This window comes from Mytilus galloprovincialis, chromosome 5, assembly GCF_965363235.1.
Source record: "Mytilus galloprovincialis chromosome 5, xbMytGall1.hap1.1, whole genome shotgun sequence".
In the NCBI taxonomy this organism is placed as follows: Eukaryota; Metazoa; Mollusca; class Bivalvia; order Mytilida; family Mytilidae; genus Mytilus; species Mytilus galloprovincialis.
In genome coordinates, this window is record NC_134842.1 from 39,453,909 (window position 1) to 39,478,338 (window position 24,430).

General features: G+C 31.8%; 1 long non-coding RNA gene across 1 annotated transcript; it reads right to left on the bottom strand.

Moving 5' to 3' along the window:
- Window positions 1-13,209: 13,209 nt before the first annotated feature.
- Window positions 13,210-21,496, bottom strand: LOC143074488 (uncharacterized). The gene is made up of 3 exons (XR_012977888.1): window positions 21,442-21,496; window positions 15,444-15,803; window positions 13,210-13,511 (listed from the first exon to the last, which is right to left on the bottom strand). It is a non-coding gene; the product is annotated as an uncharacterized LOC143074488 (long non-coding RNA).
- Between the last annotated feature and the right edge of the window lie 2,934 nt (window positions 21,497-24,430).

The following is a 24,430-nucleotide window of genomic DNA, read 5'->3' on the forward strand; positions in this document are numbered from 1 at the left end:
ATAAATATTCGGTTAATACACTAGTTCATATTTCAGAATGTATTATTGCAAGTCAATAGTTTAACCTCCTGTAAATCCGTATTCGTGTCACCATCGTTTCTATAATTATTTGGATGGACATTGATCAGGGCTTGTTCAACAATTAAAAGAAAAAATGTTGTCAACATTCAATGTGAATCATTTTATTGACGGATTTGAACCACACTAAATTATTTCTAAGTCTACTGAAATTTCGGAAGTCAAAGCAGAGAGAAAACGTTGCATTACAATTCTTTGCCCGTCTACAGGTCTTGCTTAGTCTGAATCAGACATTTTCACATTGATTTATACACAAATGAGTTCTTGAAAGGAATTTGAAATTGTTGCAATCCAAAATTTCATTTTTTCCTTTAAAAATGCCCTGTACCAAGTCAGGAATATGGTCATTGTTATATTATAGTTCGTTTCTGTGTGTATTACATTATAACGTTGTGTCGTTTGCTTTCTCTTATTTTTGAGTGTAAATTCACATTGCGATAAGACGTGTCACGGTACTTGTCTATCCCAAATTCATGTATTTGGTTTTGATGTTATATATATATGTTATATTTGTTATTCTCGTGGGATTTTGTCTATGTGTGTTACATTTTAGTGTTATGTCGTTGTTCTCCTCTTATATTTAATGCGTTTCCCTCGGTTTTAGTTTGTTATCCCGATTTTGTTTTTTGTCCATGGATTTATGAGTTTTGAACAGCGGTTTACTACTGTTGCCTTTATTTATCCTGATTATGAACGCTTCAGCGTCCGGATTCATTTGTATCGGGGTTTTACTGGATTATTATAAAGGTTATCTGATATCTGTTTCAACTTTGAAATGTGAAACCAATATGAACCCTTTCACAATTAATGTTAGATCATTGAAGAGATCGCAGGTGAAAGGTATTTGAATGTAAACGGATTTTTTTTTAAATCTCATGTAATGTTAACATAAACGATAGAGTATCTTAGTCTTTTGTTCTATATATGTGTTTGTGTAACGCAGTTTGGCTTTTCGGTGTTTTTTTGGTTATTTTGCAATGGCTTTGTCAGTTTGTTTTCGTCTTATGTGTTTGAATATACCTCTGGTATGTTTCACATCTCTTTGATATATCTTAGACATGTCGTTTGTAAATGACAAGGATTTTATATTTCATTTCCATCGATATTTGGTAATGATATTGGTAATGTTATTTCGACTGATCGGGCGGAGCTTATGTTTTAATTTGCATAAGAACAGTTTATTTGAAGATGTGTGCGATAAACATAAGGTTGATTGCCGTAATACTTATCATTTATTTCTAATCACCTATCAGTGTCACCGAACGGATACACAAAAGAAATGAGTGTATAATATGGGACAAATAACTGGACACTTTATAGATGAGTTTATCCCCAAACTCCTATCTGTAGTGGTCTTTAATAAGCGAACCGGTTATACTCCGCCCATTCAAGTGATATCATATACCAAATATCTAAGCGACATATTTTGTTTATACTCTTTACATTAAAGATCTAAACAATTTGTCAAACACTATTCATACCAGGCATATGATGTTTAAAGATGTGATGTTGTCACAAATGTAGACTGGAAATGTCAGCGTATATTTTTGTAATGACGTTAGGGGTTCAATTGCTTTCCTTTATTATTCATTTGTTGATGTTATGACGAATGACATGTTTAATATCATATTTTAATACTTCCCTTGTATTTCTTTATTTAACTGTGACCATAATAATCTATTTACTTTATAGGATGGACTATATGTAGTTTGATTATAAAAAAAATGTCAAAGTATGATTTTTAAAAGATTATAATTTGTATATTGTCAATGCGTTATGTATATGAGAAAGTTATAGTTACTTAAAAGCAGGTAACTGGTCAATTGTATATGCTGTGTCCCACAGCCATATGACTGTCAAACATTATTCTAACCCAGGGTGCAATATGTTTTGGTGTTTACCTACTCATAGGTTAAACGTAGAAATAAAAGTTTATTTCAGACACATTATTGATGTAAAAGTACTCTTTACAGTGAGATCTTGCATCTAGTTTATGCCGGTGAATTGGAAATTAAGGATACTAATTAATGGAGTTCTACAGAATTGCGTCAGTGTTTCAGTTTATTTGTTATAAATCAAATGTTTCTTATGGAATCAGGCCTCAGTAGCAGATTTAATAGTCCTTTTAAAAATTCATTCATAACATCTGAGGGTCATTCAGAGCTGGACATATGATTTCGGCTCTTGCCAATTGTTATAGACAATATGTTGACATCTTGATGTCGTTGGATTATTGTAGATTTGATGAAATACCCAACAGTTTAAAATTTGTATATTAACCGCTCTAAATCTGTTTCTAGAACAAACAAGCAAAAAAAAAAAACATTCCTGAAGAAACACAAGCTTTCTTATTATTTTTATAGCCTACATTTTGTATATCTGAAGTTGTTATTATTTTGACATTAAATACAATATATTATAAAAAATGTTCAGTAATCGTACAATATATTATACAACATATTCATTAACAACATAAACTGAACGAATGTTATTAAAATTGAACAACATTTAGTATGAAATGCTTATTAGATATTCATCATATGATATAAACTATTTTCTAATCATACCTAGAAGTATTTCATAATTTATCCAAAAAGTATTTGAAATATTCTCTTTTATCATATGTTTAGTAATAAATACAGTAGTTTTGCATATTTGATAAATAGCCTGCTGTTTAATCCATATCGCACAACTTTGATGCGCACCCTTTATCGCATACCCTTTATCACACCCCTACTTTTTTTTTTTACATAAAGTCATTTTTTTTTTTTGCGTAAGAAAACTTTTCCTCAAAATTGGTAAATTTTTGAATGACGTCATTGTTTGGTATGTGACGTCACGAGTGTCAAGTTTTCATATTGTATGTGACGTCACGAACGTCAAGTTTTCATACTTTTTGGCACACTAAATGCAACTATAAGAAATACAAAACACACACAAAAATACTATAATAAACAAAATCTTTTTAAAACAACAGCAAGCAAATTGTAAGGTAAACCAGGTGCTTCGGATAAGTAATTGAGCAGTTCTTTTGAGGCCTTTGAAACAAGATAAAAGTTGAACTGAAGGTAACCCAGTGCTGTGGATCAGAAAACAATTTATATAATATAATACTCTTCTGTTGAAAAATATGAAAAAGCGTATAAAACATGGCAAAATTCGTATCACATGCCGTATCACCCTCGACCAATATCATTCCTCGGGCCTAAAGGCCCTTGGGCTGATATTGATGTCTCTGGATGATACGACATATGATACGAATTTTGCCATGTATTATTCTCTATATTATGCGTATCATAGAATGATTAATATAAGTTAATCATTGACAATGTAATATCAATAAAAATATTCTTTAATTATATAAAATGTTAAAATTACATCTTTCACTCAACCAAATCATGGTCTCTAATGTTTTAACTCGTACATATAGCGTTTATTCCTACTAATATTTATTTATTCTAAACTGATTCATAAACGACGTTTTTTAAAACATCGTGCAGTCTTCCTTGACCCGAAATGATCAATTGAATCAAGGATTACTGATTGATCGTTGGTGTTTTAACGCCACTTTCAAGATCCACTTTTGGGCAGTTTTTATTGGGTGGAGGAAGCCGGAGTGTCCGGAGAAAACCACCGACCTGCGATAGGAAAACTGACAATCCTAGTCAATTGAGATTGAAGTCGAGTGCACCCGCACGAGCGGGGTTCGAACTCACAATCTTAGTGTTGACTGAATAGTGATTACAGTAGCAGAACTACTAAGACCACTTGGCCACCTAGGCCCCTATTTTTTTAAATCAAGGGAATAAATATTAACATATTTAGATGATTTATCATTCTTTTCTTGTCCTTGACCACTTGTTCATGTCTGTGATAGGAAGGATGTACACAAAAAAAACATTAGTGTTAGATTTCATAATGTTAGGAGCCAATTTAAGGTTAGTGTCCCAAAAGACACAATCATATGAACGTATGATTTGCTTTCCATTCCTCTCTGAATACGTTTGTATAAGTTCTGCACATTGATGCCTTAGGAAAGTACACGGAATGAAATGAGAAAATATGCATATAACATATGTGTCTTCTTCTTCGTATTTTTCAAAAAATAATTTTTCCATTTATAAAAATGTTTGGATTGTTTTCATGTTCAAAATTATGTTGATTGCATATTTCCTGTTGTGAATCAGAGTCCAATTATCTGGCTTCTCCGTGGACACTAGTATTCGCAACTTGAAGATTAAACAAAACTACCAATCTATTAATAATACATAATTATCCTAAATATTGAAATTAAATCGATCAAGAAAAAGTAGCTGTTCCCTTACATCTGTAATTACGTTTATGTCCCAATTTTCCATTTCCCTGTAAGAAACAATGCAGCGCATACAAACTGGTCAGGCATATTAGGGAACAAATTCTTGACTTCTCGTCCTAAATCGCCCAAATAGCTTTGGAAAATTTGCTTTGGTGTGAATATTGAATCTTTTAATATTTTTCGCCATTGATTGACAAAAAAATTTCCAGACCCGCTTGCAAATTGATTGCTAATGTAAAAAAAACACAATGGTTTCGATGGTTGAAATTTGTTGTGCAATTACATTAAGATTTTTATTATTTTTTAGAGAGATGACAAATGGTTCTTTGATGTTGTGCATGTTGTGTAAACATACAAATAACGTAAGAGCTGAAAAGTCCAGACTAAAAGTTAAAATGACAATAATAAGATACTAAAAAAACACAGCAGATTACAAAGTCAAGCCCATTTTAATAAACTGAGAACAAATGATCTCACATCTATTTTTATTTTTTCAAAGATAAACAAATCTAAATTTAAGGCACATTTCTTTGTGATTATCTATGGTATATTCTTAAACAAACAAGATTTCTGTCTGAAAAGTCACAGAAAAATGAAATTCAATTTCATGTTAAAAGTGTTGATTAAATATCAGTGTTTTTAATAGAAAGTACAGGTTTAAATATTACAAAAATTTCTGTTTCCGGCTGACATTTTATCCCGCAGCTATTTCGGTTAAATGACTGAAGTAGTCAGGAAATATTCCTGCATCTTAGCATATTTCTGGTGATTTAATTAAATAAGACGATTTATTATGATTGCCATTCGCACAATATGCAAAACTATTCATCGGATTCAAAATGCGTAAATTAAGGGAGATAACGGAAACTGTACGCCGAACAACAATGCAAAATACCCGACCTTAAAATAAGCTATTCAAAGATCCGCAATGACAAGGCGACAATCAATTCTTTCGAAAATAACCCAACGACCTGTATTATTTACAAAACAATTAACAAAAAAACAAATGACTGGGTGGTGATTTAAAAGTAAGATTAAAACAACCGTCAAAAATATATCTTATATAGTTGTCAAATTAATTATTTCCTCCACGAAAAGGCATAGTAAGGCCAAAGATCTGTTATTTGTTTATAAATATATGATAAAGCATTTCGTTTTTATGCTAGCAAATGTGATAAGCTTGATGGATCTGGTGTATCAGCTGCTCCTCAAATGATCGATTACGTCCCGGGAGATATGAACTTTAGTAAGCTTGATTAAAAACTTCCGTCTTTCAGTGACCGTGCAAAATACGATCATACATAATCATGATAATTCAAAACGTGTATGATCCATCAAAACGTAAAAAGATGAAAAATAAAAACAAAAAACTGAGATACATCATGAAAAATATAAGAAACTTTAAAGGAAGCAACGCAAACTCTGGTATACCGCATCATCTGGGAGATGTATATTATGTCATAAGTCTGAGGAAAGCATAAAATTGTTAAAATGCCAAAATCTGATTATGGTCAGGATGAAAACTAAAAGTGTTCTTAACTGTATACCAATACATAGTCAGGTATGTTTTCATGTATTAATAAGAACACTATTGGTATGCAAACAAAAGGTAGGTGCACTCACAGAACTCTTATAAAAGCAAATGGAATAAACTGCCCGACGTTAAGATACGAATCAAACTTGAAACAAATCCGTACCATCCTATGGCAAATACAGAAAATCCATGATAAGTGACTGGATCAAACATGGTAATACATTAAAAAGAAGGGTAACTACTGCATCTATACAGCACAAACATCAATCTCTGAAATCAAGTTCAAATTATGTAATACCTTTTTTTGCACCAGCAACTGAAAGTTGGATGGGGGATATTGTTTTAACCTTGTCCACCCGTCCCTCTAATTATTGCTATGTATATATTCTAATATAATGTTCATATATTGAAGGTGTGCATGAGGTTAGGGGTTTGATTTTTGTTCGTATTAGCACTTCTTGGAGATACACAGGCAAAATTTGCTTACACGAATTTCAAACGAATCTCACATGATATTCACATGAAATTTACAACAAAAAATGAGGTTTTTTATGATTTTAATTAAATTTGAAAATTTAGATGTGATTTGAAATACTCTCTTTTAAAAATTCCTGTGAATTTCACATGAAAAAAAGTTTACGTGATTTTCCTGTGAAATTCACATCAGTTTCACATGAGATTCACATGACACTCACAAAAATTGATTTCACCTGAGTTGCACGGTTCATTCCCTCTATTCCCACTTTTTATAAATCTGGTAAGAAAAGGTAAAATTTCATGTGGGAATAGAAGGAAAACTTGTGCAAACAAAGGATTATACTGTACAAACATTTTTTAATCAACTGTTAATTGACCAGGTTTTTTTTTTTTTATTAGAACAGGTAATAAGTTATTTTTGCATCTGTATGAATTCTGTTTTTTTTAAACAAAATAAATAATGAAGTAAAGTTAACACTTTTCACCCATTATTTTATATCTTTGATTATTGGTCCAAGTAATTATGTTTTAAAGTATACTTTTATTCCACATCTTAAGCCAACAGGAATCACTAAAAGCATTAAATTATCGTTAATTTAAAGTTACTTTGGAGTTTGCTATTTATTGTGTTAATATTCAGAAGCCATTGGTGATGAATACCATTACATTTTTAATTGTTCAGCTTTCGATAATTGTAGAAAACAATGTATTGCATTTTACAATAGAAATAAAACAAACACATTGAAGTTTTATGACTTAATGAATTCCCAAAAAATGTACAGAACTGAACGAACTTTGTAAACTTATTAAGGAGATCAATAACAAATTGAACTTTTCTGGGTGAACAATTGTGAATGCCTCTATCTACTTTCGTACATTATATATTTATGTAATTGTATTGAAATATGTAAAATTATCTCTATACCTTTCTGTTATTTGGTTTGTGAGAATAAAGATTTATATATATATATAAGATTATACTTGGTTATAATATTATTTATATCATGATTTACTAGTAAAGCAGACAATTTTTTAAAGTTACAAATTCAAAAATTTAAAAATAAATCTGACTCCAAATCTATTTATCATAATTTCTCTATTTTTAAGTATTTATTTGATGAAAAAAGAAAAATATTACAAATAAACAAGGTATTATACCTAAACAGTGTACCAAATATGTTATGCTTTAAAAAAAAAGTACAGGTAAATCTTAGGTGAAATTCTAATTAACCCTGATTGTTATAAAAACAAATTATTTATCAAAACATCTATTGTTATTTGCAAGTGGGAATAGAAGGAAGAGTATTTTTAAAAAGTGGGAATAGGAGGAAGACACCAGTTGCACGTATAAGCTCGTTTGAGGTGAAATTCAAGTTCACATGAATTTAAATTCACGTGAAATTGAAATGAATAAAATTTGCCTGTGTAGTTGAACTTGTTGGAGAACTTACTTGCATAAGAGATAAAGTGGGTGTTATAAATAGTTGCTCTTTTGGAAGATAGTTAAACTTTGTTACTTGTTGGATTAATTTCATAAGAGGTAATTTGAGTTTCCGGAAATTTCCTCTGGCTGTTTTAATTACAAGGAAGTTTTCACTTTGCTGGCTGTTATTACATATATTCAAGGTGTGCATGTGATCAGGATTTTGATTTTTATCAATATTTGATCTTGGACTATAAACGAGGTAAATAGCATTTCCTGATAACTCCGCCTACATGGAACCATTGACCATTTCTATAATCGAAATTTTAATCATGACATTTTCATTCTTTCTCGTTGTATACATTTTTTCATTGGTTTTGACACTGGACGACTTCACACTAAAATCTACGAAAATGGGATGATTTCAACTTATCAATTATCAATATCCCATTAACCAGAAGGAACACACCCTCTGCGCTATCATATGGTGTTTACATATCTCAATTGATACGTTTTTCTCGTAACTATTTACACTATACGGACGTCATACACAAGGGTAAGCTCCTTACACAGAAAATGCTCCAGCAGAGTTATGAGAAAGGAGAATAAAAATGAAACTCCGTAAATTTAATGGACACCATCACGAATCGGTTGATCTATACAATGTGTCTGTGTCTTAACTAACTGTTGTCATTTGTACCACATCTTAGATTGTGGTTTAACATTTATGTTGTATGTCTTCTTAGTATCAAACGTGACCTATTCCCGAATGTGATAGTTTTTCGGAGTGTGAAATTGCATTGCTATACGACGTGTCTCAGTATTCGTGCATCAAACGTTCAAGTGTCTCTCTTTGATGCCTCTGTAGTGGTTTCGATTGGATATTGTATTATGTTTTATCGTTTGTGGTTTGAATTCTGTATTTTCGGTAATTTCCCATATGTTTTATTTGTCAGGATATTCGAGGTAATTTCTTTTTTCCATGGATAAAGTATTGTCTTAATCCTAATAATTATGACGTCATCACAGGATTTATTTAAAACAGTATTTTGATCACGTTGTGATGCCATATGCATTTAGCGGTGTTTTGTAAGACTTCAATATACGCGGGATTTGGCTTGCCATAAAATCAGTTTCAACCCACCATTTTTCCTAACATGTCCTGTACCAAGTCTGAATATGGTAGTTGTTATAAATAGTTAGTTTTTATGTATAATGGCGTTTGTTTTTGTTGCACTTCAGTGTTTCTGTTGTTCCGTTGTTTTCCTTTTATATTTTATGTGTTTCCCCGGTTTTAGTTTGTAACCCAGATGTTTTCTCTAAATAGATTTATGACTTTTGAACAAAGGTAAACTATTGTTGTTTTTATCATTCCTAGTTAACTACCCCAAACAATGTCAACCTTTAGGGTTGAATTGGAAGTCACATGAATGTCACACGAATATTGATACACAGACAGTTCAATTACATACAAGACAATGGTATAACACCTAACTTCTTGGGATTAATTTACATATTTGGACCAATTTTACCCAAAACAAATTTCTCGTCATCAAGCAATTCGTTTACTTTCTTGCTTCTATTCGTAATGTGTTTGTCAAACATTTATTATCAATTTAGTATGAACACGGAAATTTTAAGTTTTTTCTTATCATTTAACAATTAATTTTATCTGTAAAGTATACCTAAAACAGGGAAATTGAATATTCTTTTAACAAAAAAAGCTGATATAAGAATATTTACCCACTTTCAAGATAAAATAGTTGTTTAAAATAGATAGTGTCTCAATTTTTAACTTTACATTGCGTATGATATATATAAAACAATCTCATTTGACATTTTATTGCATTTCAACTTCGTATGGGTTGAATGTTTTTAAGTTTCCGTTCTTGTCTACAAACTCATAATAAACAATCCTGGGAGTCGTGGTCTTTAATTAGGGGCAATGACCAGAGGCCTAGGGGAGACAAAAAGTCGGCCGACTTAAATAACAAGAATCTTTACTTAATCAATTGTTTGAAATATAAAACCTTTATTTACTCATTGGTATTGTATATTTGCATTCAAGAAGTAACTTTCCGTAATATGTAAATATTAAATCTATTCTGTGTTGTTACAAAACAGGTTGAAGAGATAATTTTAAAAACTAAGGTTTTTCTACCTCAAGAATAGATTACCTTAGATGTATTTGGCAAAACTTTTAGGAATTTTGGTATTCAATGCTTTTCAACAGCGAACTTAATATTTTATTTGGCTTTTTAAACATTTTGAATTCGAGCGTCACTGATGAGAAGCCGAAACGCGCGTCTGGCGTATAAATAAAATTTCAATTCTGGTTTCTATGATGAGTTTAAATTCAACATCAATAACTAACTTTTCATTTATGTATGCCAACATTCCCCATGTGAAATTATCAAATTGTTTTGTATAAACTTTAAACGACAAAATGTCTTCCTATGTGACGTAAACATGTTTGACGTCAGACACGCAAAGCAATGAATATGTTTTAATTTGATAGAAGCTTTTGTGCTTTTTTGTTAAATTGTTTCTTTTAAAATTGTAATACAGTGATGACTGCTGTACCCCTATATTGACTTTTTTAATTATTATGTCTCTTTTGTTCACGCACCGTTGTAAATGTAACGAAGTTTGTTGAGATTGTCGCACAAGTGAGAGGTTTAGCGCTATAAAACCAGGTTCAATCCACCATTTTCTACATTTGATAATGCTTGTACCTAGTAAGGAATATGAAAGTTGTTGTCCATTTGTTTTTGATGTCTTTTGACATTTGATTTTGCCATATGATGAGGGACTTTCTTATTAAATTTTTCTCAGGGTTCAGTATTTTTGTGATTTTCTATTTTTGTAACTACTCACAAAAAAAAAAAAAAATAATGACCTTATCAAACTTATTTGAAGTAATTGAAAAAATATGTCATCTGATTTTTAAATTTGGTAACTTTATTTCAATCGTAGGTTTGAACAACTATTTTAAGTAAAAAAAAATAGTTATAGAATTGTAAAACTTCAAATAATGATACTTTTTTTTATTTAAAAATAGATATCTCTAAAGTGGCATTATTATACATGTACATTCGCTTACAACTATTTGCATTTCCCTTGTGTTTTGAGGACTGTTATTTGTCCTATCTTTTATTATTATAGATACTAAGCCTTTTCAAGGCTATTTCGATATTTGTACTTAAGAACTAAATGTCGACAAATTGAGGGATAAACACCTTCGAGATTAAGCAAGATTAGGTTGGGGAGTTAAAAATGGTTGCTTTGATCCGTTAAAATTGTTTGACTGTTTCAGAGCAGCAATGTTTGGTTAGATTATATCCGATGTCTCTTTGTTATACATAGCAAAAAACTCACACAAAACTTATATGGAAACTGGGGAATGGAAATAAAGTCACATCAAGTCTTCCTCCGACCCGTAGTAAAACCCTTAAAACCATATCGGGGGACACATGTCTGTAGGTGGCCTGTAACAAATCAAAATGTTATTCCCTATTCAATTTATTTTTATTTTTGCAGTTTAATTTCGCTCGACATCAATTCCACTCCCGGAAATTCTCTATTATAGGACCTATTGTTTGCTTTTATTGTCCTGAACATGCACGAAATATTTTCCACTGGACGTTAAGCAATTAACAACCAATCAAGCAAATGAATTTATAGTGTATATATATATTTGGTCATTATTTTAAAAGTAGAAATTTTGACAATATTGTGTGGTATTCAAAAACAAGCGATTTATTTACTTCATAATTAAAGAAAAAGAAAACTAAAACCTAGTAACAGTGTATGTAATGTGCGAATCCTGAAATGTCATTTTCACTGTATCCGTGATGAACTTCGTATGTAGAATGATAAATAAACTGACGACAAATCATGATTTTTGTATAAAATAAGAAAAATATACAATATGTACTGTTTTTATAATTAAATAAAGGTATTTGATGCGGACAAGTTCTAATCGCGCCTACAATCATCCAAATTTAAAATTAATACATAAATAGATAAATATTAAAGATATTTACTAACTCAGCGTGCAAGAGATTTAAAAGTAGCAGTTAAGTTTCACATGCATAAAAATGTACCTTTTAACATGATTACTAATGTTGAATAACTAAGAACAGGATTTGTTGAACAGCTTGTTAATTTTGAATCAAATTCCACTGTATTGTTTTTGTGATGCGATTCATAGTTACTGTCGAATATTGATACTAGACTTTCATTTTTACTGTAGAGCGATTCATTATTATTGTTTATGCGATGCATTTTCACAGAAGGATATTAATTAATTTTCATCATATAGTCGTAATTTTAACCGACTTTTTAACAAAAATTATGAAATGAAAAGGAATGATCATATGTGCATACCTAGTCAGTGAAAGTCGGAGGTAATATAGCAATCAATTCCATAAAAATTATCAATTCTATTTTCTCTGATAATTTGTTCATACCCAGATCAACATATTGGATCAAATATGGGAAAAACTGGTCTAAACCAATCTTTACCCCGGAGAAAATTTAGATCATTGCAGATCTTCCCCCGCAAAAATTTTGCCATACGCATATATTTAGTCACCTTTCCACGACGCCAATCTCCACGCCCCCCGGTAGTATAGATTTAACTATATTTACACAAGTCAGAAAATGAAACCCAACATGCTTCACCCACCAGAACACATTATTCTGACTCAGGGTCAGCCAGTCTTTGCTCTATATAAACATAAAAAGATGTGCTGTTAGAGCTAAGGTCAAATAATAAATCCCTGCCTACCTACCCAATTTTTTTCAAAGATGTAAATAGGAAACACACATATTATTTTATTAGGCCTAATGAGATAACTCCTAGGGTAAGCAATTATAGGTAAAATACGGTCTTCAACATGGAGCTATGGTTTACACTTTGAAGTAGGTTATGGTCTCCAAAATTTTTGTTTATGAAAGGTGTAAAACAATCCAGAAATGATAAAACAACGGTTGGATTTATATAAAAAAGAAACTGTAAAACAACCGCTTATTAATACAGGATAAAAAAAAACAAAAAACAAACAAACAAAAAAAAACCCACCAAATTAACAAAGAACAGCAAGTGACAACCATTAAAAGCTTTCAGGCTTCTGACTTGGGATAGATACATATAGCACCTTTGTAGTAGGGCTATCTATTTAATAAGGTGTACTTCGCAGATGAGTAGCGAATTCTGATTTTTGCTAATCTTGTTTATCTTGGTTTGGGTAGTATAAATTTCACTATATTTACACAAGTCTAAAAGTGTCAGCTAGTCTTTCCTCTAACTCGAAGTGAGCATGTAAGCAAGATTTTATAAAGTTAACTCAATCATGTGAATAATAATGTCAACTCTAATTTTATAAGTATGTACTTTATATAAAAACTAGTGAATTATATTGTATATCTCATTAACATAAGGCTCACATACTGTACTGTACTGTTTTTTTTATTTTATATTTAGCCAGAGATGTTCAGCAAATTTTGTCCACAAGTTTTAATGATGGTTATAGTAGTAGGATCATGAAGATAGTGACTGCGTCTGATGCAGATATATCAGTGACCTCTACATCAGAGATGTCTGAATCTTACTAAACTAATGCAGATACTATGGGTGTCCTCCCTCCATCCTTGGCTGGTTTCTCCTATGTGTTCTTATCCTAGAATAAATCAATAATAATTTTGAATTTCAAAAATATTGCTACAAATTAAAACATAACATTAAATAACATTAAATAATTTTATTTCCCCCAATCGAATGCTAATAAAGAGTTTACGAATATCATGTATTTAATCAAAAATGCATGCTCTATTTAAATGTAAAATAAAGGTTTTTATTGTTTTAATTTCAGGAACAGGCTATACAGACGCTGTACCCTGGATCGTTTCAACCGTGGCAAGCATTGCACGTGCATCTTATTCATCAAATTCTGAGACAGTGATTTTGATAAGTGTCGCAATTGTTGCTAGCATTGTCTTTTCATTTTATCATTTTCCTGTTTTTTTTAGAGAAAAAAAACTTGTTTGAAAACTTTTAATAAAAGTAAATACCTATCAATTAGTATAGATCAGACTGAGATTGATGTCATGTGTGGTGTAGATGAAAAGAGGATAATATCAAAATAAGATTTTTCAATATAAGATCATAATTTGTTTTCATGTATGTCATGTATGTAATAAATGACTATAAATACATATTAAATTAAAATTGATGATTCAAATATCATGAATATATATGAAAGATATATCCTCTTATTTTTCAGTTATTATTGATTTCATTTGCTTTTGTGTGGGGAAACGATAAAAATGTTGTAAATATGATAGGGGTGTTGATGTAGAATTAGGCTCTGACCCTATACAAATTAACATTTTATATCATCATACAAAACTCTCTTAAATATTTAATAAAGGGTAGGTGATGTAATCTTTGGGGAGAATTTCATATTTAATAACATTTGATCATCCTTCTTTTTCAGTTTTGATAATTTTGGCAATCTTATGGTTTATTTTGAGAAAAAGAAGATTATCCCAAAACAATTCTAAATCTGTTAGTGGAGATGTTATTTTTGAGCAAACACAGAAAGATTTTATACAGAAAACGACAGAGTTTTAAATAATTGTTTTGTATCATGTAAACGTGATTATCATTTCTATAAGTTTGATATTTTGGGTTTACAGACTAGTTGAGCTCATTATGAGGATTAATAATGCACCACCTGCATTTCCATTACAAAATTTACTATCCCCACACGGAGCACAGCCACCACCACCACCACGAAGAGCACAACTCCAACCTCCACAGAGACTTCACGTTCACAGAGACTTCAACCTCCACAGAGATCCAACCTCCACAGAGACTCAAACCTCCACAGAGACTTCAACCTTCACAGAGACTTCAACCTCCACAGAGATGCCAACCTCCACAGAGATGCCAACCTACACAGAGACTCCAACCTCCACAGTGACTCCAAACACAACAGAGACGTCAACCTCCACAGAGACTTCAATCTCCACAGAGACTCCAACCTCCACAGAGACCTCAACATCCACAGAGACTCCAACCTCCACAGAGACTCCAACCTCCACAGAGACTTTAACCTCCACAGAGACTTCAACCTCCACAGAGACTCCGACCTCCACAGAGACATCGACCTTCACAGAGACTCCAACTTCCACAGAGACTCTAACCTCCACTAAGACTTCAGCCTCCGCAGAGAATTCAACCTCCACAGAGACTCCAACCTCCACAGAGACTTCAACCTCCAAAGAGACTTAAACCTTCATCCAACCTCCAAAGAGACTTCAACCTCCACAGAGACTTCAACCTCCACAGAGACTCCAACCTCCACAGAGACTTCAACCTCCACAGAGACTCCAACCTCCACAGAGACTTCAACCTTCACAGAGACTCCAACATCCATAGAAACTCCAACCTTCACACAGACTCCAACCGCCAGAGAGACTCTTTACACATGTTTTTAATTGTGTACTATAAAAAAATATTAACTTTCTAATTGGTGCTCTGATTTATTTTATTCTGATGTTGCTGTTTTTTTTTAATTAAGTTATTACCAATTTAAAAAAAAAAATACCTTTCTGTCAAAATATCCTCCATTAAAGTTCTTAACTCAATGGCCCACTCTTCTCCAATCCTCATTAAAGTTTTGTGGATAGGGTCCATAAAGTTGCTGTGCTTATAAATCAGAATATCTCTTTTTGTAGCACCGTCTGCATGAAGTAGACTATGAAACGTTCCCATTGTCTCTATTATAATTTCTGCTCTATATGTTAGAGGCACATGCTTGATAAAAACTGTTAACATGTCTCTTTCGGCTGTGCGCTCCTCACACTTTTCGCAAGGGAACATAATGTGATTGATATTTGCTGCTTCCAAAAATAAATCCATTTCAAAGTTGAAAATCTTGATGATGAAGCAAATGAGAGTTCTTGTTCTAGATATAAAAAAAATATCGTATATCACTTAGATCTACTTTTGTATATAGGCATAAAAGCTGACATTTTGATTGTATGATGGGTATATTTCATACTTTGATATGTCTGAAAAGTTGCTTTGCTTTTTATGCTGATGTCCCCTTTTTATATGTTATATATTTTGATATAGCCAAAACATTATTAATAATATTGTGTATTAGAATTTTTGCTATTGGTGTTAAATACTTTATTTAACTTTAGTAATTATATGATTCACAAATACTCAGGGTTATTCTGTATTGCAATTTGTTTGTTATTTTGATGTTATATGAATTTATTACAAAGAAGAATAGGTTGGGGGTGTGAAAACCTTATTAATCTAAATGGGTTAAAATGGTAAATGTTTGATGAGGGATAAAAGTTAAGTCTTATAACAGTTTTTGGTGCAAAAAATAGGTTAATCTGTGTTTAGAAGTTGTCAAAATAACTTGTTATTGGGACAGGTGTGAAAATATCACACGAAGAAACTTGTTTAGCTTATATCTGAAAAATGTGATGTTTTGTAAATATGTTATATACGAACTTATTTTTATGTTTTATGATAGTTTATGATGTAATTAGTGCTTGAAATAAATGTTTTATTTTATTCTGTTACTTTTTTTTTTTTTTTTTAAATGTTATACTTTTCATCGAACATTTCAAATGGTGCTTTACATTTTAGAATATTACCATTCCATACACCACTTTTATATTAGATATAATATTGTTCAGTATTAGTCATTATATTTATTTATTGGTGTTGCAAAATATTTTTAATTAAAAAAGTGCCATCATGCTTGTAATATAGTATGTATGTTATTTGACTGCTTATGAAATAGATTGAGGTTATCTGTCTTTGATTGTGTATGTGTGAACTTATTATGCATGTCGAATATTCCATACAGTAAACAATCAATTTTTTTATGTATAAAAAAATAAGAATTTTAATTTATTATTTATCTAATGAAAAGTTTGAGTAATATATGGATAAAACATTTGTGTAAGTTTAACATGAAAGTAAAATATATAGATTTTATCTTTCATAATAAAATCTTGTGAAATTTAAGAATATTATCTTTTAGGCTAAAATCTTCATAGGAAAATGTTTTATTGATAATCTTGATTATTTTTTCTTCTTTTAATAACCAAATTTTCAAATATTAAATAAAAAAAATAATGAAATTAAATAAAGTATTTGTACCTTTTCTTGAATATCTATCTCAAGTACTCAGGGTAATATTTTATAAAGTGTTATGCTTGGAATGTTTAGTTTGTTATTATTTAATACCATTTTGTGGCTTTTTAAACTCAGGGTGATATTATATGAAGAGTTATATTTGATATGTTTAGTATAAACTGTCATAAACCATTGATATTGTTGAAGTAGTTGATACATTTGTTACATTTAATTAAGATGTTTGTTTGATTTATAAGTGGGATAAATATTGGCCTATGGAAATTTTTCAGCTTTCTGTCGAGACAAACCATGAGGTCTAATGCAAAGACAGTTCACCTGATGTATGACTACATCAACATATTTTGTTTTCAATTAATCTCCATATGCAAACATAACACCCATCTTCTCCACTTCTTAATAAAGAATGCTTCATTGTTCTTGTGTAAAACAATTGCTTTGGTGTGATGTCATAAGGTGATAGAGTGTTCTACACAATGTTAACTCAACAAAGGTGGCACCCTTATTTGTTCTGACCACTTTGAGCCACCCTAAACTGTCTTGATTCTTTTGAGCTACACTTATTAGTCCTGACCACTTTGAGCCACTCTAGTTTGTTTTGACCACTTTTAGCCTCCCTAATTTGTCCTGACCACTTTGAGCCACCCTAATTTGTTCTGACCACTTTGAGCTATCCTAATTTGTCCCCTCATACATTTATGGCTAGGGATTATAAATTTTGCTCTAATAAGCAGCCACTAGATAGCACTAAAACGCGAGAGTAAAGATTGTCTTGGGTAAGCATTCTTAAATGCCGAAAATTTCGTCCAAAACTTGGAAATAAAGCCAAATTGTATAAAATACGCTCTAGGGTCACTAACTTTCCAACCAACTGTCTATGTAGTTTTTTTTTATTGCTAGACTTTTATTCAATGCTTTTATATTATATAGTAAAACATCGGGATAGTAAAGAATTTCTAGGGTAAGGTTTCATAAAGACCCAAAATTTCGTTCGAAACACGGAAATGAAGCCAAATTCCAAAAAATACACAGGGTTTCCACTTTCCGACCCTTTTGTTTCGGTAGTTTTTTTTACTTTGCGCAAATAAATAGCAATTAGGTAGTTCTACAACTGGAGGGAAATAATTTCTAGGGTAAGCATTTGTAAAGGCCAAAAATTTCAGCCGAAACATGGAAATATAGTCAAAATCTATAAAATACGCTATAAGCGTTAAGGCCAATATTTCGTTCGAAACACGAAAAACAATCCGAATTCGTTAAAGTACGCTCTTGGGTCACCCACTTTCCAACCAATTGTCTCGGTAGTTATTAATGGCTTCTGATAGTAGACTCTGCTTTGCTGAATAGCTATCATATAGTGCTATATCCTTAGGGCCGACCAGGATTATAGACTCTGTTTTACTGAATAGCTATTGTATTATACTACATCAAGAGGGTAAAGTATTTTTTGGGTAAGAATTTTTTAAGGCCCAAACTATCGTTCGAAACAAGTAAATAAAACCAAATTTGATAGAATAAGCCTTAGGGTCACCCACTTTTCAACCAAATGTCCTGGTAGTTCTGAATGGCTAGGTATTATATGCTCTAATTGAATGAATAGCTATCATATTGTACTCCATCGGGAGGGTAAATAATTTCTGGCGTAAGGTTTTTCAAAGGCCCAAAATATCTCGTTCGAAAACGGAAATAAAGGCAAATTCGATAGAATAAGCTCTAGGGTCACCCACCTTAAAACCAATAATCTGGATATTTATTAATGACTAGGGTTTATAGGCCCTGTTTAACTTAATAGGTATTATATAGTACTACATCGAGAGAGTAACGAATTTCTGTGGTAGCTTTTTTGATAGGCCCAAAATATCTCGTCATACAACTGAAATTAAGCCAAATTTGATAGAATAAGCTCTAGGGTCACCAACTTTCCAATCAGTTGTCTTTATAGTTATAAATGGCTATTGTTTATAGACTCTGGTTCACTGAATAACTGTTATATAGTACTACATCGGGAGGGTAAAGAAGTTTTGGATTTAAAACTTTCTAAAAGGCCAAAAATATCGTTCGAAACACGGAATTAAAGCCAAATTCAATGAAATACGCTTAAAGGTCACCAATTTTCCAACTTATTGTCTTAAGAGTTATTAATGGCTAGGATTAATAGACATTGCTTCATTGGATAGCCATTATATAGTACTACATCGGGAGGGTAAAGGATTTCAAGGGTTAGTTTTCTAAAAGACCAAAATATCGTTCGAAATTCGGAATTAAAGCCAAATTCGATAAAATGCGCTCTAGAGTCTTCCATTGGTTGTTTTTAAAGAAATTTCTGATGAAGGCTTTTTTAAAAGGCCCAAAATTTCTAGTTCGAAAAACGGAAATAAAGCGGAATTCGATAGTTCTAGGTCACCCACTTTCCAATCAGTTGTCTACATAATTCTTATGGCTAGTGATTATAACCTCTGCTTTAATGAATAGATAGTATATAGTACTACTTGGGGAGGGTAAAGAATTAAATTAAAGCCAAATTCGATAAAAAAAAAGGTCTTTGGTCAACCACTTACCAACTAATTGTAATTGTATTTGTAGTTTGTAATGGCTAGAGATTATATGTACTGCTTCAATATCAACATAACAATTATATAGTACTACATCGTGTGGGTAAAGTTAAACAAGAGTAAGCTTTGTTAAAGGCCTAACATATCGTTCGACACACAGAATTAAAGCCGAAATCAATAAAATACACAGCAAATTTCAAACCAATTGTCTGGATAATTATAAATGGATAGGGTTCATACACTCTGCTGCACTGAAAAGATATTATATAGTAGTACATGGGGAGAAGAATTTTTGAGTTTATTTTCTTGTTACGGACGAAATGTTTGGCCTTTAAGAATGATAACCCCAGAAAATCTATACCGTCACATTAAAGTACTGTCTAATAGCTATTCGTTAGAGTACAGTCTACAATGCCTAGCCATAACGAACTACCGAGACAATGGGTCGAAAAGTGGGAGCCCAATGCGTATTATATAAAAATAGGGTTCATTTCCATCTTTCGGATGCAATTTTCGTCCTCTGGGAATGCTTACCCCATAAATTCTTTGTCCCTTCATTGAAGTACTACCGAAAAGCTATTTTTGAGAGCAAAGTCTATAATCCATAGCCATACAGAACTTCCAGGGCAATGGGTTTGAACAAGTTGGGTGATCCCAGTGCATATCCAATTGCGGTGTTACGGACGACATTTTCGGCCTTAAAGAATGGCTTATCCCCAGAATTCTTTGCCCCCTCAATGTAGTACTACCCAACAGCTATTTATTAGAGCAGAGTCTATAGTCCCTAGTCATACAGAATTGCCGGGGCAATGCGTTTTGATAATTGGGTGACACTGTTTTTAAAAGACGTTGTGTTGTGGGTATAGTTGTGGGTATATAATATATCATGACAAAATTTATTTTACATCAGAATTTGATTTTTGTCGTTATTATTAGTTTTGAAAATCGCAAATATTGGTTAAACATGCGTAAATCACATCCTCGACTTAACAGATAATACTTTGTTTAAATATTCATCATGATATTTTTGTTAATGCTAATTATAAAACCGTAAATATGAGTTAAAATGTTGTCAATGGGAAAACATTGGATTTTCTATATAAATCTTGTAGTCGAACAAAAAAAAAATCAAGTAATGTGATGTTTAAAGAAAGTAGTTTACCAAACGCAATTGCAGGATTACAAATTGAAGGATATATTTAAAAAAAAGAGAATTATAGGATGATAATTGCTGGATAGCCTGACTTTAGTAGCCATTAATCAGCTGACGTGCCTGGTCAATTACTCGTTCTATGTAAACAAGTATTCAATATACAAACAAACGTATATTTTCTAAAACTATTGGAAGATTTTGGGCATAATATGCATTATCAGTTTGTATGCGCGGCCTAACATTCGTTTCGCAGAGCGAAATATATCCAGTGATAAATGACCTAATAAGGTCTCAATGACTTTTTAAAGTACTATTAAAGGTTTACTACCGAGGCGATATTCAATTAGAAACATTCAATTCATAACACAAACACTCAAACATAGAACTATGTAGCAATGCAAATAACATGAATAATTGATATCATCTATCTCGCAAAAACAAGTATGAGATACAAGACCTCGTTGGAAAGAGTTTCGTTGAGTAACAGTTGTATTATATATGTGTCTAATATAAACTAAAACTTTTTTATATTGATCATTCAGGTTTTTTTATAGCTGATTATGCGATATCGGCTTTTCTCAGTATTGGAAGGCCGGACAAAACATATCGCACCACCAGTAAACTTAATACAATACAGTTATCTCCAGACTTTCTAATTTTATATGTCCTGTCTTATAACACGTTGAAAATATAAAATTATAATCTATTATAAATCTTACTTTATTAGGTTTGATAATGAAACAACAGTTACTCCTTCCTGTGTAGTGAATGGTTCAAAGTAAAATACAAAGGAAGCATTAAAAAGAAATTTATTTAAAAAATCAACCAATCAAAATTGCAGGATAACAATTGATTCCCGCCTATCGTCACTTTTAAAATATACGAGGACAACAGTTATTTTTACATTTTTGAATATCATCACATGTTGAAACAAAACATGCCTGGTATGAGGAACGTTTGATAAACTTGTTAAACCCTTTGACACAAACATTACTAACAAAATAAGGATGTTTATGATAAGACGATAGTAATTGAAGAAATACTTGTAAGCACATATCCATGTTCTTTACATTGGAAATGTTAAATTAAAAGAAGGGAGGCAAAAGATGCTAAAGTGATATTCTAACATATTAGTCAAAAACAAATTGACAAACCACATGGCAAAAACCGTAAAGTGACGTAAGTTGCAATACACATAAGCCAACGTAGAACTAAAGATTGAGTAACACGAACACCACACAGAATAAAGAAATGTATTTTAATGACAACTTATTTTGGTATGTTTTGAACAAGCATTCGACGTTCATTGGTGTTCCACGATGAACCGAATTATTCCAGTTTTCGTACGTGGCACACTTAATACAGTCAAGAGATGTTAAAATGTACATGATGTATATGGGTCAGACTAAGTTAGATATCACATGGATTAAATTTCCAACTAACTAGTTGGGCCGTCCGTTAACTTTTCGAAGATGTGAACCGCAAGGACCCCTACTTTGAAGTCGCAACTCGAACCGATATAACAGATACACTCTATACAAAGCAACCCTAACTCTTGAATCGTTTCATCTTGGAGAGATATATTCCGTAAGCAGGTTGAGAAAATCATAGCATTGTAAAATATCAAAGTATAATTATCTTCAGGGTGATGACCATAAATCTGCATAACTGTTTAACAAAACATAATTAATTACGTTTTAATGAACTAGTATTATTATTTGGTATGCAAACAAAAGGAAAGTGCAGTCCTACAACTCTTATAAAAGCTAGTAAAATAAACTGCCCGACTTTAAGATATGAATCAAACTTATAACAAACTCGTACAACTATAGAGAAAATATAGAAATCCTAATGTAGATGACTGGATTAGACATGTAATTCATTTACAAAAAAAATGGGTGGTGATGGCATATTGTTTTATTGATATATTGTTGGCATACCCGTCCGTTCAATTATTGTTATATATCTATTCCAGATAGTAAGTACATATATTGAAGCTGTGCATGATGTGAAGGTTTGAATATTATTTATATGTTTCTCTTCTGGGAATTAGTTAAACTGTTGGAGTACTTGCTTCCATAAGAGGTAAATTGGGGTTTCGGATAACTCCTCATTCAGTCTGAATGTCATGAATTTTTCACTTTGCTGACTATTGTACATACATTGAAGGTGCTTGTGGTCAGGGTTTCAAATTTTATTTATAGCTGTTTTGGAAGATAGTTAAACTTTGTTACTTGTTGGAGTACTTACTTGCATAAAAAGTTATTTGAGTGTCTGGAAAACTCTTCCTACAGTTTGAATGCAAATAATTTCACTTTGCTGGCCTTTTTTTACAACATATTTAAGGTGTGCATGTGATCAGGATTTTTATTTTTATCAATGTGTTCTTTTGTCTTTTTTGGAATGTATACTTGAATAATTACATAAGATGTATGTTTCATTATGATACTTTATTCTGATTGGCTAACTACACATCACATGTTATTCCTTAAGCAATTACTTTACTGGACGACTTCACATTAAAATCTACGACAAACGGGATGATTTCAACTTACCAATTATCAATATCCCATTTCTCAGAAGTAACATACCCTCTGCTCCATCGTGTGGTGTTTACATATATCAATACGCTATGCTCGTAACTATTCACACTATACAGACTTCATAAACAGGAGTTAGCTCTTCGCACAGAAAAAGGGCGGAAATAAAATGGCACTCGGTAAATTTTATGGAAACAACCACGAATCGGTTGGTCTATACAATGCGTCTGTGTCTAAACTGACTTTTGTTATTTTACCACGTCTTAGATTGTGGTTTAACATCTATATATTATGTCTTCTAAGTATCAAACGTGGCCTATTCCCGAATATGACATTTTTTCTTAGTTTGCAATTGCATTGCTTTACGACGTGTCTCGGTATTTTTGCATACAACGTTCATGTGCTTATTTGTTATGTCTTTGTTGTGGTTTCGGTTGGGTATTACAATATGTTTTATCGTTTGTGTAATGAATTCTAGATATTTAGTAATTTCCCATATGTTTTATCAGTCAGGATAGTTGAGTTAATTTTGTTTTGCCATGGATAAAGTATTGTGTTAATCCTAATACTTATGACGTAATCACAGCATTTATTTAAAATAGCCTTTTAATCACGTAGTGATGCTATTTATCGGTATTTTGTAACACTGGAATATACAAGGGAGGTTCGGCTCGCCATACAATCAGTTTCGACTCGCATTTTTTACACGTCCTGTACCTAGTCTATATATGGCAGTTATTATAAATAGTGTATGTTTATGTTTGTTTGCTTTCTGTTTGTTGAAATTTAGTGTGTCTGTTGTTTCCGTTTTCCTCTTATAATATAAATGTACATGTATGTGATCCCCCCCCCCCCGGTTTTAGTTTGTAACCCAGATTTGTTTTCTCTAAATAGATTTATGACTTTTGAACAGTGGTAAACTACTGTTGCTTTTATTTATAATATTCGTATTTAACTATGCCAAACAATGTCCAGCGTTAGAGTTGAATTGAAAGTAATTACCAATACACAGGCGGTTAAATTTCTTACAAGACAATAATATAACACAAAGCTACTTACATAATAGTTCTTGAATAACTAGTCATAATCGTGATATATTGACTGCCCACAGGACAGTGGTATTGACTAAATAAGTGATAATGACTGAGCCGAGGGCGAGGTCATTATC